At 39.6% G+C, this 14,798-nt stretch overlaps 2 protein-coding genes across 6 annotated transcripts in view; one reads left to right on the forward strand and one right to left on the reverse strand.

Moving 5' to 3' along the window:
• The window catches only part of TMLHE (trimethyllysine hydroxylase, epsilon), a 117,862-nt gene extending 110,307 nt beyond the window's left edge, over window positions 1-7,555 (reverse strand). For 3 of the 4 annotated variants that reach the window (XM_025460498.3, XM_025460503.3, XM_025460501.3), the window contains exon 1: window positions 7,397-7,555. The gene's annotated coding sequence lies outside the window, so the exon portion shown is untranslated. The remainder of the gene's footprint in view (window positions 1-7,396) is intronic. The other variant, XM_025460499.3, reaches the window with a different exon arrangement.
• SPRY3 (sprouty RTK signaling antagonist 3) overlaps window positions 6,894-14,798 on the forward strand; it is a 211,569-nt gene continuing 203,664 nt past the window's right edge. For both annotated transcript variants that reach the window (XM_035712376.2, XM_025460505.3), the window contains exon 1: window positions 6,894-7,263. The gene's annotated coding sequence lies outside the window, so the exon portion shown is untranslated. The remainder of the gene's footprint in view (window positions 7,264-14,798) is intronic.

A 14,798-nucleotide genomic window follows, 5' to 3' on the forward strand; every position in this document is an offset into this window, starting at 1 on the left:
CTGATCCTGGAGACTCGGGATCGAGTCCCGCGTCGGGCTCCCTGCATGGAGCCTGCTTCTCCCTCTGCCTGTGTCTCTGCCTCTGTGTGTGTGTGTGTGTGTGTGTCTCTCATGAATAAATAAATAAAATCTTAAAAAAAAACAAATTGGGAACAAAAAATAAATTTTCAAAAAAAAAAAAAGAAAAGAAAAAGAAAACCAAAGCTGGAGGCATCACAAATCTGGAATTTAAGCCCTATTTAAAGCTGTAGTCATCAAGACAGTATGGCACTGGCACAAAAACAGACACATAAATCAATGGAACAGAATAGAGAACCCAGACATGGACCCTCAACTCTATGGTCAACTAATCTTTAACAAATCAGGAAAGGGTAACCTATGGAAAAAAGACAGTCTGTTCAACAAGTAGCATTGGGAAAATTGGACAACCACATGCAGAAGAATGAACCTAGACCATTTTCTTAGGCCATATTCAAATAAAAGCTCAAAATAGATGAAAGACCTAAATGACAAGAATCCATCAAAATCCTCGAGGAGAACACAGGCAGCAAGTGCTTTGAACCTCAGCTGCAGCCACCTCTTGCTAGACACGTTTCCAAAGGCAAGGGAAACAAAAGCATAAATGAACTATTGGGAATTCATCAGGATAAAAAGCTTCTGCACAGCAAAGGAAAGAGTCAACAAAACCAAAAGGCAACCTACAGAACAGGAGAAGATATTTGCCAACATCTTATCATCAGATAAAGGGTTAGTATCCAAGATCTATAAAGAACGTATCAAACTCAACACCCAAAGAACAAAAAAAATCTAGGCAAGAAATGGACAGAAGACACGAACAGACATTTCTCTAAAGAAGACCAATACATGGCCAACAGACACATGAAAGAATGCTCCACATCACTCGGCTTCAGGGAAATACAAATCAAAACCACAATGAGATACCACCTCACACCAGTGAGAATGGCCAAAATCAACAATTCAGGAGACAACAGGTGTTGGAGAGGATGTAGAGAAAGGGGAACCCTCTTACACTGCTGGTAGGAATGCAAGCTGATGCAGCCATTCTGGAAAACAGTATGGAGGTTCCTCAAAAAGTCAAAAATAGAAATATCCTATGGCCTAGCAGTTGCACCACTAGATATTTATCCAAAGGATGCAAACATAGTGATTCAAAGGGGAACATGCACCCCAATGTTTATAACAGCAATGTCCACCAGAGCCAAACTATGGAAAGAGCCCAGATGTCCACAGACAGACAAATGGATAACAAAGATGTAAGGTGTGTGTGCGTGTGTGCGGTGTGTATAATGGAATGTTACTCAGTTATCAAAGAGAGTGAAGTCTTGCCATCTGGAACGACATCGATGGAACTAGAGGGTATTATGTTAAGCAAAATAAGTCAGTCAATGAAAGAAAAATGCCATATGACTTCAGTCATGTATGAAGTTTAAGAAACAAAACACATGAACATAGGGGAAGGGGGAAGGAAAATAAGATGAAAATTTAGAGAGAGGCAAACCATAAGAGATGCTGAACTCTAAGAAACAAACTGAGGGGTGCCTGAAGTAAGTGGGGGAGGGATAACTGAGTGATGTGCATTAAGGAGCACACTTGATGCAATGAGCACTAGGTGCTACATGCAACTATGAATCACTAAATTCTACTTCTGAAACCAAAAAAAATAATATTTAATATTTATTAAGCTTTTCAGGGAGAAGAAAATGACATATATCAGAAACTTGGGTCTCCATTTAGAGGAGAAGAGTATCATAAAAGGAATAAATAAAGGCAAAATTTTTTAAGTGTTCTAAAAAAATAATAGTTTTAAGTAATAGAAGTAAAAATGTGGTGTGTAATTATACCATATAAAATTTAATGACTGGAAGAAAAATCATAGGGGATTAGAGGAAAGAATTGGAAATATTCTGTTATAAAGTTTATGTACCACACTTGAAGCAGAATAGTCTTATGTGGAGGTGGAATCAGATAAGAAAAAAATCTAGAGATCACAAACTCTGGGCAAGCACCAAAGAAAAATTTAAAAAGTGTAATTGAAATTTTAAGAAAGGAGACAAAATGGAATCACATTAAAGGAACAATTAATTAAAACAAGAAAAGGGAGTGCCTGTGTGGCTCAGTTGGTTAAACGTCTGTCTTTGGCTCGGGTCATGATCTCAGGGTCCTGGGATAAAGCCCGGCATCAGACTTCCTGCTCAGTGGGGAGTCTGCTTCTCCCTCTCCCTCTGCCTCTCCCCCCCATGCATTCTGTCTCTTTATCAAATAAATAAATAAAATTTAAAAAATATCCCTTTAAAAAATAAAACAAGAGAAGGCATAAAGAGGAAGAAAACAAGAAATGTAACATATGGTCATATTAACAAAAATGGTAAATATTCATCTAAAAATATCAAGTCACTTTATATATAAATGGCCTAAATATACCAGTTTTTTTTTTAAAAAAGATCATCAGTGTGAATTTAAAAAACAAAGATCCAACTTTATGTTTTCTATAAAAGAGTGATTTAAACCTTTATGGGCACAAGGTGTTTAAGTACAACATCTGAATAACTTTTGGCTGACCATTAACATATATTGGTCCAATTGACCTCAAGGAAGCTAATCTTTAAAGTAAAAAATAGAAGAATAACAACAAAACACAAAGACAGAAATTTTATTGCTAACAGACCTACCTTACAAAAGATACTAAAGAAAGTCCTTAGTCTAAAAGGAAAGACACTGTTTGGTAACTTGAACCCAGAATAAACAGAAATAAACAGCACTAGTAAAGGTATTTATGCAAGTAAACATAACAGAGAGTATATATCATTTTATCTTTTTTTTCTTTTAAAGAGAAACTATATAAAAATAACTTAAAAACTATATTGTAAAAAAAACTATATTGTTTGGCTTGTAATAGATTAAGATGTAAATCATATCCCATCAATTGGACAAAGGATGGAAGAGCAAAGCTTCCCTGTGTTGTTGGAATTAAATGATCATTAATCTAAAGTACATTACCTTAAGTTGTACCTCTGTGAATTGTAATTCACAGAGTAGTTAATAAGAAATAACTCCAGAAATCATAGTAAAAAATCAACAGTTCAATCACAGTAATTTAACTTGATCACAGTAATTTTAATAATGATAAATATAAATAGATGAAACAGTCCAATCAAAAGACAAAGACTATTAGACTAGATGAAAGAACAGAATCCAAGGATATGCCATCTACATTATATGTTACATTAGATGTGAAGAAATAAATAGGTTGAAAGAATAAAAGGATGAAAAACTGTACAACGCAAATGGCAACCATAAAAGAGTTGAAATAGCTATGCTTAGAAAAGGAAGGCTATTTCATAATGATGGAAGAAGGGTCAACTCATGAGAAAGACATAATAATTAGAAACGTGTAAAATACACATCTAACAAAAGAAAGTCTTCTCAATGTATCCTATGAGACTGGTATCTTACATCAAACTAGACAAATACTTCTTAAGTGAAGAAATTCCATTACTATGCAATGTCTATAATAAATATAGATGCAAAATTCCTCAACAAAATGTGAGCAAACCAAACCCACCAGGACAGGCATACACACTTTACTGCACTTTTCTTTATTGTACTTCACAGGTATTGCATCATTTTTAACAATTGAACGTTTGTGGCAAACCTTGCATCAAGCAAGTCTGTTGGTGCCATTTTCCCAACAGCATCTGTTTACTTCATGTCTCTGTGTCACATTTTGGTAGTTCTCACAATATTTAAAACTTTTTCATTATGATTCTATTTGCCATAGTGATCTATGATCAATGATCTTTGATGTTACTTTTGTAATTGTTTTTAGGCACCATGAACTCTATCCACAGAAGATGGTGAATTCAATAAATGTGTCAGAACACTGCTCCATCGACCAACCATTCCCCCCATCTCTCTCTCACCTTGGGCCTCAGCTTAGTTCGTGAGGTTTAAGGAAAGAAGCTGTCTCCATAACATTAAAGTGCAAGGTGAAGCAGTAAGTGCTGATGTAGAAGCTGCAGCAAGGTATCCAGAAGATCTGGCTACATTAAATAACAGAGTTTCAATATAGATGCAACAGCCATTCCGTTTTTGGGTATCTACTCAAGAGAACTGAAAACATTGTTCACCCAAAAACTTGTACATGAATGTCCATAGCATTTTCTTCATAATTGCCAAAGGGTGGGAATAAACCTAATGGATATAAACTGATAAATGAATAAATGAAATGCAGTATATACAATATAGTAGCATATTCTCCAGCAATGAAAAGTAATGAAGTACTGATTGATACTACAATAGGAATGAACCTTGAAAACATCATGCTAAGAAGCAAGTTGCAAAAGACCACACACTGTAGGATTCCATTTATATGAAATATCCAAGAATAGATAAATCCATGGGCACACAAAAGGATCACGTTGTCTAATGTTAGGGGTAGTAACAAGGATTAACTGCAAATGGGCAATGGAGATGTTACTGAGGTGATGAAAATGTCAAAAACTGGATTATAGTAATGGTTGCAACACTCAATAAATTAACTAAAAGTCCCTGAAGTCTACACTTAAAATGGCTCGATTTTATGGTATGGAAATCATATCTCAATACAAATTTTTCCCCTATTTTTTTGCCTAACCCCCCTCCCTCCCCTCTGGCAATCACCAGTTTGTTCTCCATTTAATAGTCTGTTTCTTTTTGTATGTGTTTGTTTTGTTTTGCTTTTTAGATTCCACATATAAGTGAAATTATATGATCCTTCTTTTTCTCTGACTTTTTCTCACTTAACATCATACCCTCTAGGTCCATCCATGTCATCTCAATACGGAAAATGTCAAAGACACTCTGGGCAGCATAGAAAAGAAAAGAAAGTTAATTTTTTTTCACAATGTGTTGAGGATGGTACAGAGCCCGTTGGGCTGTTGTACGCCGTTGTTGCCGCGGAGACGATAGGAGTGGTGGTTTTCCCATGAGGGCTGAGGATCGCGCAATGACTTGGATCCTTTAACATAAAAATTTTTTTGAATGACTCAGTAAGTAGGCCACAGAGATGAAGAGAACAGCAGAGGGCACATGGTCAATAACGATGCCTGTTGACTCCACATCTCTTGGTGAGGCCTGACTAACGCACAGGGTCCGTGTGCAGTCGAGTCACTATGTCGTACACCTGAAAGCAACATGACATTGTATACCCACTGAAACTGACACGACATCGTATATCCATGCCACTTCAGTGATCAATAAAATCATCTAAATAAATGAATAAAAACCCATGTCGCTGGCTCGAAATGCAGAGTAGCGATGGGGGCAAGGAGAAGTGGAAAGGTCTAAAAATACTCGGGAAGCAGAAGTGGCAAGATCTTGAATCGATGTCGGGAAGAGAGAGGATGCCTCCGACTCAGCGTGCTTCACTGGAATTGCTGCTCTCCTCCCCAACTTACTGTCTTCCTTCACGGCTCATCTCAGTGAGCGATCAGCCTGCTGGCACAGAGCAAGCACCCATTGATTGCCTTTGGAGTGAAAGAATAAATGAATAGAGTAGAAATAGGGCCAAACGGAGCATTTGCCGGTGCCTGCCAAACAGCCAGGCCTAAACTCACCGTCAAGGTCGCCTCAGCAGAAGTCTATCACGGTCTCCCTGTCACCTTATCAACCGTCTGGAAAAGCACCAGGTCCCACATAGTCCAGGAGAACACCTGCCTTCCTATAACGGGCACTCCCTGCCTAGAAGCTGCAGGTGTGCCACAGGCCGGGCTTTGCCACGAGCCTCTCATTCTGTGAATTCTTTACGTGAGGGCGGTGGCAGATTGTATGGCCCATATGAGTACAGGGCGCGTTTGGTGTGGCAGGAACAGGGTCACAGCGGCACCCAACTGGTGGATCTATGTTTACTTTGTCTTCAATCAGAAAGAGTCTTTTCTCACCAATGAGGTTTATTAATCCAGCCCGCTCCCCCACCGTCATCCTGGCAGGGAAAAAATACAAGTGGTGGAAAAAGTCCAGACACCAGGTGTCAGTTTGGATATTTTCTTGCTTCTCCCAGGGCTGACAAGTAGAGATACAGAACTGCTTGTGGTTCTTGGTACAGATACCAAAACTAGGAAGTGATCCGTCTCAGTGCAGATTTCCGAGAAATAAGAATTAGATGAGTCAAGTAAAGGATGTCCCCTGGAGTGAACTGATGCAGCAAACATTCCTTTCATCATCCTAGTTATGAGGTAGAGTATAACTGCTTTAAGTATGGTGATAAATAACATATTCACCTCTTTATGGTTGTGACGATCACAGCGTTTTGCATGGTTGCCATAATCACCGTAAGCAGTTACTTAATGTGGTGGCATTGGAATGACAGCACAATATTGGTCCATAGTGTTTAGAATTGTTTGTCTTTATAGTGAATGTAAAATAAACTGTAATTTTTCCTGCAGTGATTTCTGAAAGTGCCATATCCGCTAAGAAGCTACTCTGAGAGTGTTACATGGTAATAGATCATGCAAGTGTCCCTACATATGATTGCTGAGGTTTTTCTTTCAGCGATGAGTTAACAGTTAAATCACCCAAGTATTTTATAATGAGACTTTAGCTGGGTAGCACTTTGTTCATCCAACATAACGTCTTGGTCAATCACCTGGTTAAAATATTCATCAAAGCATTCACGAAAGCATGGTTTAGTGTTGACATTCAAGTAAGGCACTGAATGAATTTTTCCTAGCTTTCGGGGCAGTCAGTAGCTAAAATACACTTAAACTGTTTTTTCAGAGTTGTTTTAGTAATGGAGAGTAGTTCCTGGACGAAGTTTTCTAATGCCCTGCCCTGTCACTGCCGACTGCTGCTAGGCATTCTTCCTCAGGAGGGATAGACAAAGGGTGAGATCTGGGCAGAGAACACTAGTGGATAGTAGGACGAAAGAAAGTCAGTGCTGCAAGCTACTGCAGACCGCTGAGTTCCAGCTTCCACTCCGCCGCCCAGCAGTGAGGCTAGAACAGGGTAGGGACTCTCAGAAAGCTAGAAACCAAGTCGGTGTCAGACCCGAGTGGGGGGGGGGGGGGGAGTCCGATCGAGTTTGCAACAATGTATACTGGGCGTCAGTCCCAACGGAGCCTGCTCCAGCTCCTCCAGCTCTTCCCGAGCGCTAGGCCCAATTGGCTCTGCGCTGGTCTCCGGGCCGACTTGTCGCGCAACTGGCATAAACCGTGACGACAGCCCTGCGGCAAGGCACGAGTGGCCTTCTCCTCTGCCAGGGTTAAGGTAAGGCCCACCGCCCTGGGGTGGGCGCCGTCCCCCTCATCCCCTGCAGCAGGCCTTAAAGAGAGCGCCTGGGCAAACCCAACCATCGCAGCCACCAAAGATACCCTTTCCCGATCCTTGGAACAGGACCCACCTGTGCCGGAGGTCGCGTCGCCCAACTCAGCAAAACGGGAGGAACTGTAAGCACTGAAAGCTTGGGAGGCAGCCTTGCGCCCGCCTTTTGCTTTTTCCCAGAGACTCTTGGCCCCGCGCTCCCCTCCCCCAGTCCGCTTGGGCCCAGCAGCCGAGAGGCCCCGCCCCACTTCTTCCGGCCCAGTGCGGTGGGCGCCGCTGCGCCCGGGACCGCGGCCGCGGCGGGGGCGTCCTAGAGCCTCCGATGCTCGAGGGTCGCGATGCGGTCCTGTAGCCGATCGCGTCGGTTTGACAGAGATGTGGAGCCGCGGGCGCAGAGAGAAAATAGACGGACCCGTAAAAGTGCGCTGCCCGTAACCCCTGGGTCCCCTTGTTTGCAGTTTCACAGCTGCTCTGGAATTCCCCCCACACACACACCGAGCTTGCTTATCCAGCTTTTCTGGAACAAACGTATTCATAGTTGCTTATTGAGGTTTTCTGAAACAAAAATTCTTCCATTTCCTTGCACCACTTTCTTGAGCTTAAATCACATACTACTCACTGCTGGACTCCCACCAATTCATTTGAGCTACTTGAATCCAGGGTCCAGGAATGATGCTTAGAACAGTGAATATAGTCAAAGGACACGAGTCATTAGGAATGCACATATTCTGCCTATAAGAATTCAAGAACAACACATATTACAAAAAGGACCAAAGCACACTGAAATACTGTTTACAATGAAAATCCAGGACAGAGGGGAAAAAAAATCGAGAACAAGACCAAACAGAACGTACAGATATTTGAAAACGAGAAACTGAGCAGTACTGCAGTTATCAGACATAAAAAACAGTATAATGTCAAAGGGTGATAAAGGAAATGGTTTGTAGAAATCAGAATCAACAAAAGAATGAAATGCTCGCATATTTTTGCCCTGGAATTCTTTCTCTCAACTGCTCTACCGTTACTTGTTCTATTCCAAAAATACTGCTTGTTATTTTGACTCAATTTAGATGTTACCTCCTCTATGAATCGTTCTCTGTCTTCCCAGATAAATTTCTATTTTTTTCCAATGGATTCAATGTGCCCAATGGATCCAATACAGGCCTCGACTGCAGCTATTTTCATTTTGGATTATAGCTTCTCCTTTGCATGCCTTTGTCCTTCAGTGAACAAGTGGCCTCTTGACACCACAAAAAATTACGATTCTTTGAATTTATAAGACCCTACACAAAACCTGACACATAGGATATATTTAGTTGATATTTCTTGAAAATTGTCTACAACTGATTAGACAGAAAAAAAGGCTATACCTACCATGTGAATGAATGTACAGAGGAATGACTGAATAAGGTAAGATTCTACATTTACACTGGCATTCATGCAATTATTAATGAATGCCTACTGTACATCAAGTGCTGTATTCGATTCTGGCTATAAAATGGTAAACAAAAAGCAAATAGAGTCCATGCCCTTATTGAATTTAAAGAACTGATAGAAACTACCCAGGTAAACAGGAAAAGGAACATTTCAGACTAAAGGAACATGATCAAAGGTCCTGTAATACGAAGGAGCATGACAGTAGCAATTAGGGTGAATAAGATCAATAAAGGTAAAGTGACATCAACAGATACAAAATACCCAGAAAGAGGCAGGAAATAGATTAAAGCCTGCTTAAGAATTAAAAAAGGAAGCCAGTTTCTTAAGAATTTAAAAAAGGAAGCCAGTTGCGTTAGAAATAATGACACTTAATAAACCTGCCTTATATGCCAAATGCTGGGTTAAGTCTTTTATAAAACCACTTAAGGTAGTTAATATTATTTTCTCTGCTTTAGGGGTAAGGAAACTGGGGGCACAGTAAGTTGAGAATTTTCCCAGAATCACAGAGCAGTTAATATTATTTTCTCTGCTTTAGGGGTAAGGAAACTGGGGCACAGATAAGTTGAGAATTTTCCCAGAATCACAGAGCAGTTAAATTTCAGAGCTGAGATTCAAACTTAGGTAATCTGGCTCCAAATCTGAAGACAGAAACTATAGTAAAAACTACAAAGAACTCTTTCACAAAACATGTTCATTGTTCCCAGATAATGTAGCATCTAGGAGAAACAATACTAAGTGCTTCAAGAAACAATACCCTGGAGTCATACTGTAATGCTATAGACAGAAGACTTTAGCCATTATTGGCAGTGGTAGTGGTGTCTTTGGTAAGTGATACCACCAAGCAACAATGATCGTAACATATGGATCAGCAACAAGCCAGAGTAGATGAGGAAGAAAATAGATGTTCCAGGTGTTGCTTGGTGAGCCATACATGAGGCTTTAGGCACAGGACTTTACCTCTCTGACCCTCAATTTCTGGTTTCACAAATGGTCATGATAACAGCATCTATATGATAGGGTTCTGATGATTAAATAAAGCAATGTGTATAAAGTACCTAGCCATGTCTGACATAGAGCAAATGCTCAATGAGTATTGGCTGCTATGACCATGATTTTTCTTATCATAATAAGGCGTTTTAGTGACTGAAGGGAGGAAGGTATGACCAACTAGTTAAGATGTGGTTCAGGTACAATCAGAGGAAAGTACCATGGAATATCAGATAAATATTGAATGGGTGAGGGATCCCTGGGTGGCGCAGCGGTTTGGCGCCTGCCTTTGGCCCAGGGCGCGATCCTGGAGATCCGGGATCGAGTTCCACGTCGGGCTCCCGGTGCATGGAGCCTGCTTCTCTCTCTGCCTCTCTCTCTCGCTCTCTCTCTGTGACTATCATAAATGAATAAAAAATTTAAAAAAAAATATTGAATGGGTGAAACAAAAGTTAATTTCCTCTACTTGGCATCAATTGCATTTTTAGTTAGCACTCACTATTGTGTTACAGTTGTCTCCTTGTTGATTTCTCTTATTACAATTTGTATGTGCTTGTGTGTGTGAAGTAGCTGACACTATCTAGCACAGAATGGAAACTTAAAAAGACATTTGTTGAATGAGTGAATTAATTTCTGAATAAAACCCAATAGGTACATATGTGCTCAAAATATTTACAAAATGGTAGTATCTGGGTCCTTTTATGACTTAGCCACACTGGCCTTCCTTACTTTCCTAAAATACACCAGACTTGTTCCAGCTCTGCTTCCAAATATATAATCTGCTCAACTATTTGTCTCCTCCTGCACTGATACCACTTGAGGCCAAGGGTTAGCATTTTTTTTTCTCTGTAAAGGGTCAGATAGTAAATATTTTAGGCTTTGTGGGACACATGCAATCTCTGTCTGTCACTACTCAATTCTGTCTTCATTGGACAAAAACAGCCACAGACAACACTTAAATCATGAGTATGAATGTATTCCATTAAACTTTACTTACAAAAACAGGCAAGATATAGAATTTGGCCAGTGGGCTATGTAAGTTGACAACACTTCCCTAGACCAACTATAAGACTGATGTGTAGGAGCTCTCATCTTTGGCCAACATCTTTATCTTAGTTTTATTAGCATCTTAATGAAGCTTTCATGGTCTCCAAACTTGTTCATAACCTTAAGAGTTGAAAAATAATTCAAACTGTGTATTATGATTTTGAATCTTCATTTATCAAAATGGTCCTTACAAAAACCAGCAACTAGTGATCTTTTAAAAATTAAAAATATAATCAAGAAAAGAAAGAGGAGAACAGCCCAGGTGGCTCAGCGGTTTAGCGCTGCCTTCAGCCCAGGGCATGATCCTGGGATCCTGGGATCCAGTCCCACATTGGGCTCCCTGCAGAGAGCCTGTTTTCTCCCTCTGCCTGTGTCTCTCTGCCTCTCTCTCTCTCTCTCTCTCTCTCTGTGTGTGTGTGTGTGTCTCATGAATAAATAAATAAAAACTTAAAAGTTAAAACTGAAAAAAAGAAAAGAAATAGAAAAAGATTCGTATTAAAAGTTATCTTCATTATGTAAGTACAAGTGACTTCTAATCAGAAAATTTATATTCTGGACATAGTGCAATGTTGAATTTGGCTGAGATTTTGTTCTATGATAACAATTCTATATACTCTATACAGAAATAAGTAAATGCTGAAACTCAGAAATCATCTAGGCCATGCAAATTTCTTGTCATCTACTGCTGGAAAAAAATTGGTGAAACCTGAAAAGTGTATTAATTTGTGTCTGAAGATATGAACAGGGTATGAAAATTTCTGACTAAACAGAAATATGATTCAGCATAAACTCAGTAGCCTGTACAATAACGTTCGCAATGAAGAGGTATTTTATTAGTTGAAAGGGACAAAAACCTACCTGAAACTAACGTTAGTGAAAAAGAGGTTTTTGAAAAGATAATGGGGTGTCTCATGAAATTTAAGTAACGGAACAATCAAAATTTGGAAAGGGCAAGATATAGTTAGGCCTCAAGAATGGTCAAAACTGAGTATTCAAATGGCTCTATCATTCTTTTATCTGTATTCCCCTTGTACATTTGTGCTTGCTCTCACTCTTTCTCCCTCTCTCTCTCTCTTTTCCCCTCTCTCTTTCTTTCTCTCTCCTCTCTCCAATCTCCTTTAAAAGCTTCCTTTGTTTCTCAAGTTCATGCAGTAGGGAACTTATTGTTATTGACACCTTCCTAAATTTTCATCTTACAGCTTCAACCAATGGAGAGAGATACTATGCCACATTGGGTCCTCTGAAAAGCAGATGCCAATATGGAGTTACAAGTCCAGAGATCTATAGTGGGTAATAACTAAGAAGATAAAGAGGAAGAGCAGGAGTAGGCAGGGATAGAATTCAGACCACAGTACAGGTCTGATACTTCCTAAAGGAGAAGAAATTAAGTAGAAATGAGTAGGAAATGCCTCAGCTTGCAGTGCAACTCTATGGAAGTCCCAGCCAGCCCCACTTGGAACTCTAGAGCACCTCAGCTTACAGTGCAACTCTATGGAAGTCCCAGCCAGCCCCACTTGGAACTCTAGAGCAAAGATCACTTATGATAAGAATCCCATGTCGGGCATAAATGGCTCTAGTATCCCTTTGTGCTCAGAAATTACCTGGAGATGCCTAGGATGGGAATGGCCTTGGATCAAATAATGCAAAAATATCCCCACAGTGCTACACCTGGAGGCTATTGTCTGACTCTACTGCTCACAGTAGGTTTTCTCTTGAAAGAAAGTCTGAAAGGCACCTGCCATAGACACTATGGGCCCATATGCATGAATCTGGGAGAGGGATTCACTGTCGAAGTTTAAATCTGGTGCCCATCCAAAGCCAATGAACTTTAGCTAAGTGAGTGATATCACACTATAATAAAGGGTGACCAACCATTCCAGTTTGCCTGAGATTGAGAGATTGCCTGGGATGTGAGACTTTGCTAAAACTGAGATACTGCAGGATAAACTGGGAAGTTGGTCATCCTAGTGTTACCCATGTTAATACGCATGGGAAAGGCATTGAAGGCAATCCTATACAATTGTGAATTGTGTACTATATGAACAGTTGTATTTTACTGCACTTTTATGGAGGAAATTATATGGCATAGAGGTTTTATTGGATTAGGAGGATTTATGAAGGTCTCAGAACTATTCCCTCCACAGTGCCAAAGATTTCAACTTTATTTCTTGTCATATTCACTGTCTTATGCATTTATACATGCTTCATCCATCTAGAATACTTCTCTCACTGAAACCTGCTTACTGTTCTTACTAAACTGTTAGAAATGCCTCTTCTCCATTGCTTTGGTTTCTACAAGGAAGGAGTTCTGTAAATGAATCACATAATGCATGCTTAGCACCTATCATAGAGCATGACAAAAAGTAACAGCTTGTATCAGTCAGGTCTCTTAGTTGCATGCAACAGAAGCTGAATCTGCACGATTTAAGCAAAAAAAAAAAGTTTAATAAATCTATATTATTAATGGCACTAGATTTTGCATGCATGCTGTTACAAATATCATTAAACTTCATAAAATATGCAAGGCAACTGTTTACAGGTATTGAACAATAGCACACAACTGTGATCTATAGTAGAAGAGAAACTCACAGGATAAGCCCCTAGGATCACCTCATTCTTTTCCTGGTGTCAATTTTCTGACCCCAACATAGAGGCCTGGATTCCAAGATGAGCTTGGAAGTCTCACTAAGCTCAGGAGGCAAAGATCAGAGTTCAGAGTAGCTAAGCAGCTGAAATGTGTGGAACAAGGCATTAGTGAAGACAAAATTTTGCAGATTTTGGAATGGTAAACGTATGTCTTGTGGTTTCCAGCAAATCTTTAAAAATAGGGAAAAGGCTATAGAACTTATACTTTTTGTTTTTCTTTTTTTTTTTTTAAGATTTTACTTATTTATTTATGAGACACACAAAGAAAGAGGCAGAGACACAGGCAGAGGGAGAAGCAGGCTCCCTGTGAGGAGCTCGATGTGGGACTTGATCCCAGGACCCCGGGATTACACCCTGAGCCAAAGGCAGATGCTTAACCACTGAGCCACCTGGGCATCCGTAATTCTTGATTTCAAGACTTACTGTAAAGCTGCATTTATCAAATTGGTATGATATTGGAGTAGAAAACAAGTCAATGGAACAGATTAGAATCCAGTTATACATCTACACATATATGGTCATCTATTATCATTATTTTTTGGTATGTTCAACAATTAACCATCAAAGAACATTTGGGCTGTTTCCAGTATTTTTCTACTGTGAATAAAGTTGCTATGAACATTCATGTACAGGTTTTTGTGTAAACACAAGTTTTAATTATTCTGGGCTAAATGCCCAGGAGTATAATTGCTGGATGATGTGGTAGTTACATGTTTAATATTTTAAGAAACTACCAAAATATTTTCCAGAGTGGCGAAAACATTTTACATTTTCACCAACAATGTATGAGAGATCCATTTTCTATGCAACCTTTCCAACGTTTTGTGTTGCCAGTATTTTTTATTTCAGCTGTTTTGATACGTCTGTAGTGATATCTCATTATGGTTTTAACTTGCATTTCCCTGATGACTAATGATATTGAGCAAATTTTCATGTGCTTATTTGCTATCTGTATATTATCTTCACTGAAATTTCTCTTTGTTTTTTGCCCATTTTCTGCTTGGATTGTTTTCTTTATCATTGAGTTTTGAGTGCTCTCTCTCTCTCTTTAAAATTTTTATTTGCATATATATATTCTTCATTTAAATTCAATTTGCCGGGATCCCTGGGTGGCGCAGCGGTTTGGCGCCTGCCTTTGGCCCAGGGCGCGATCCTGGAGACCCGGGATCGAATCCCACATCGGGCTCCTGGTGCGTGGAGCCTGCTTCTCCCTCTGCCTGTGTCTCTGCCTCTCTCTCTTTCTCTCTGTGTGACTATCATAAATAAATAAAAAATTTTTAAAAAAAATAAATAAATAAATTCAATTTGCCAATATATACCATAACACCCAGTGCTCATCTTATCACATGCCCTCCTAAATGCCC

This window comes from Canis lupus, chromosome X, assembly GCF_003254725.2.
Source record: "Canis lupus dingo isolate Sandy chromosome X, ASM325472v2, whole genome shotgun sequence".
NCBI lineage: Eukaryota > Metazoa > Chordata > Mammalia > Carnivora > Canidae > Canis > Canis lupus.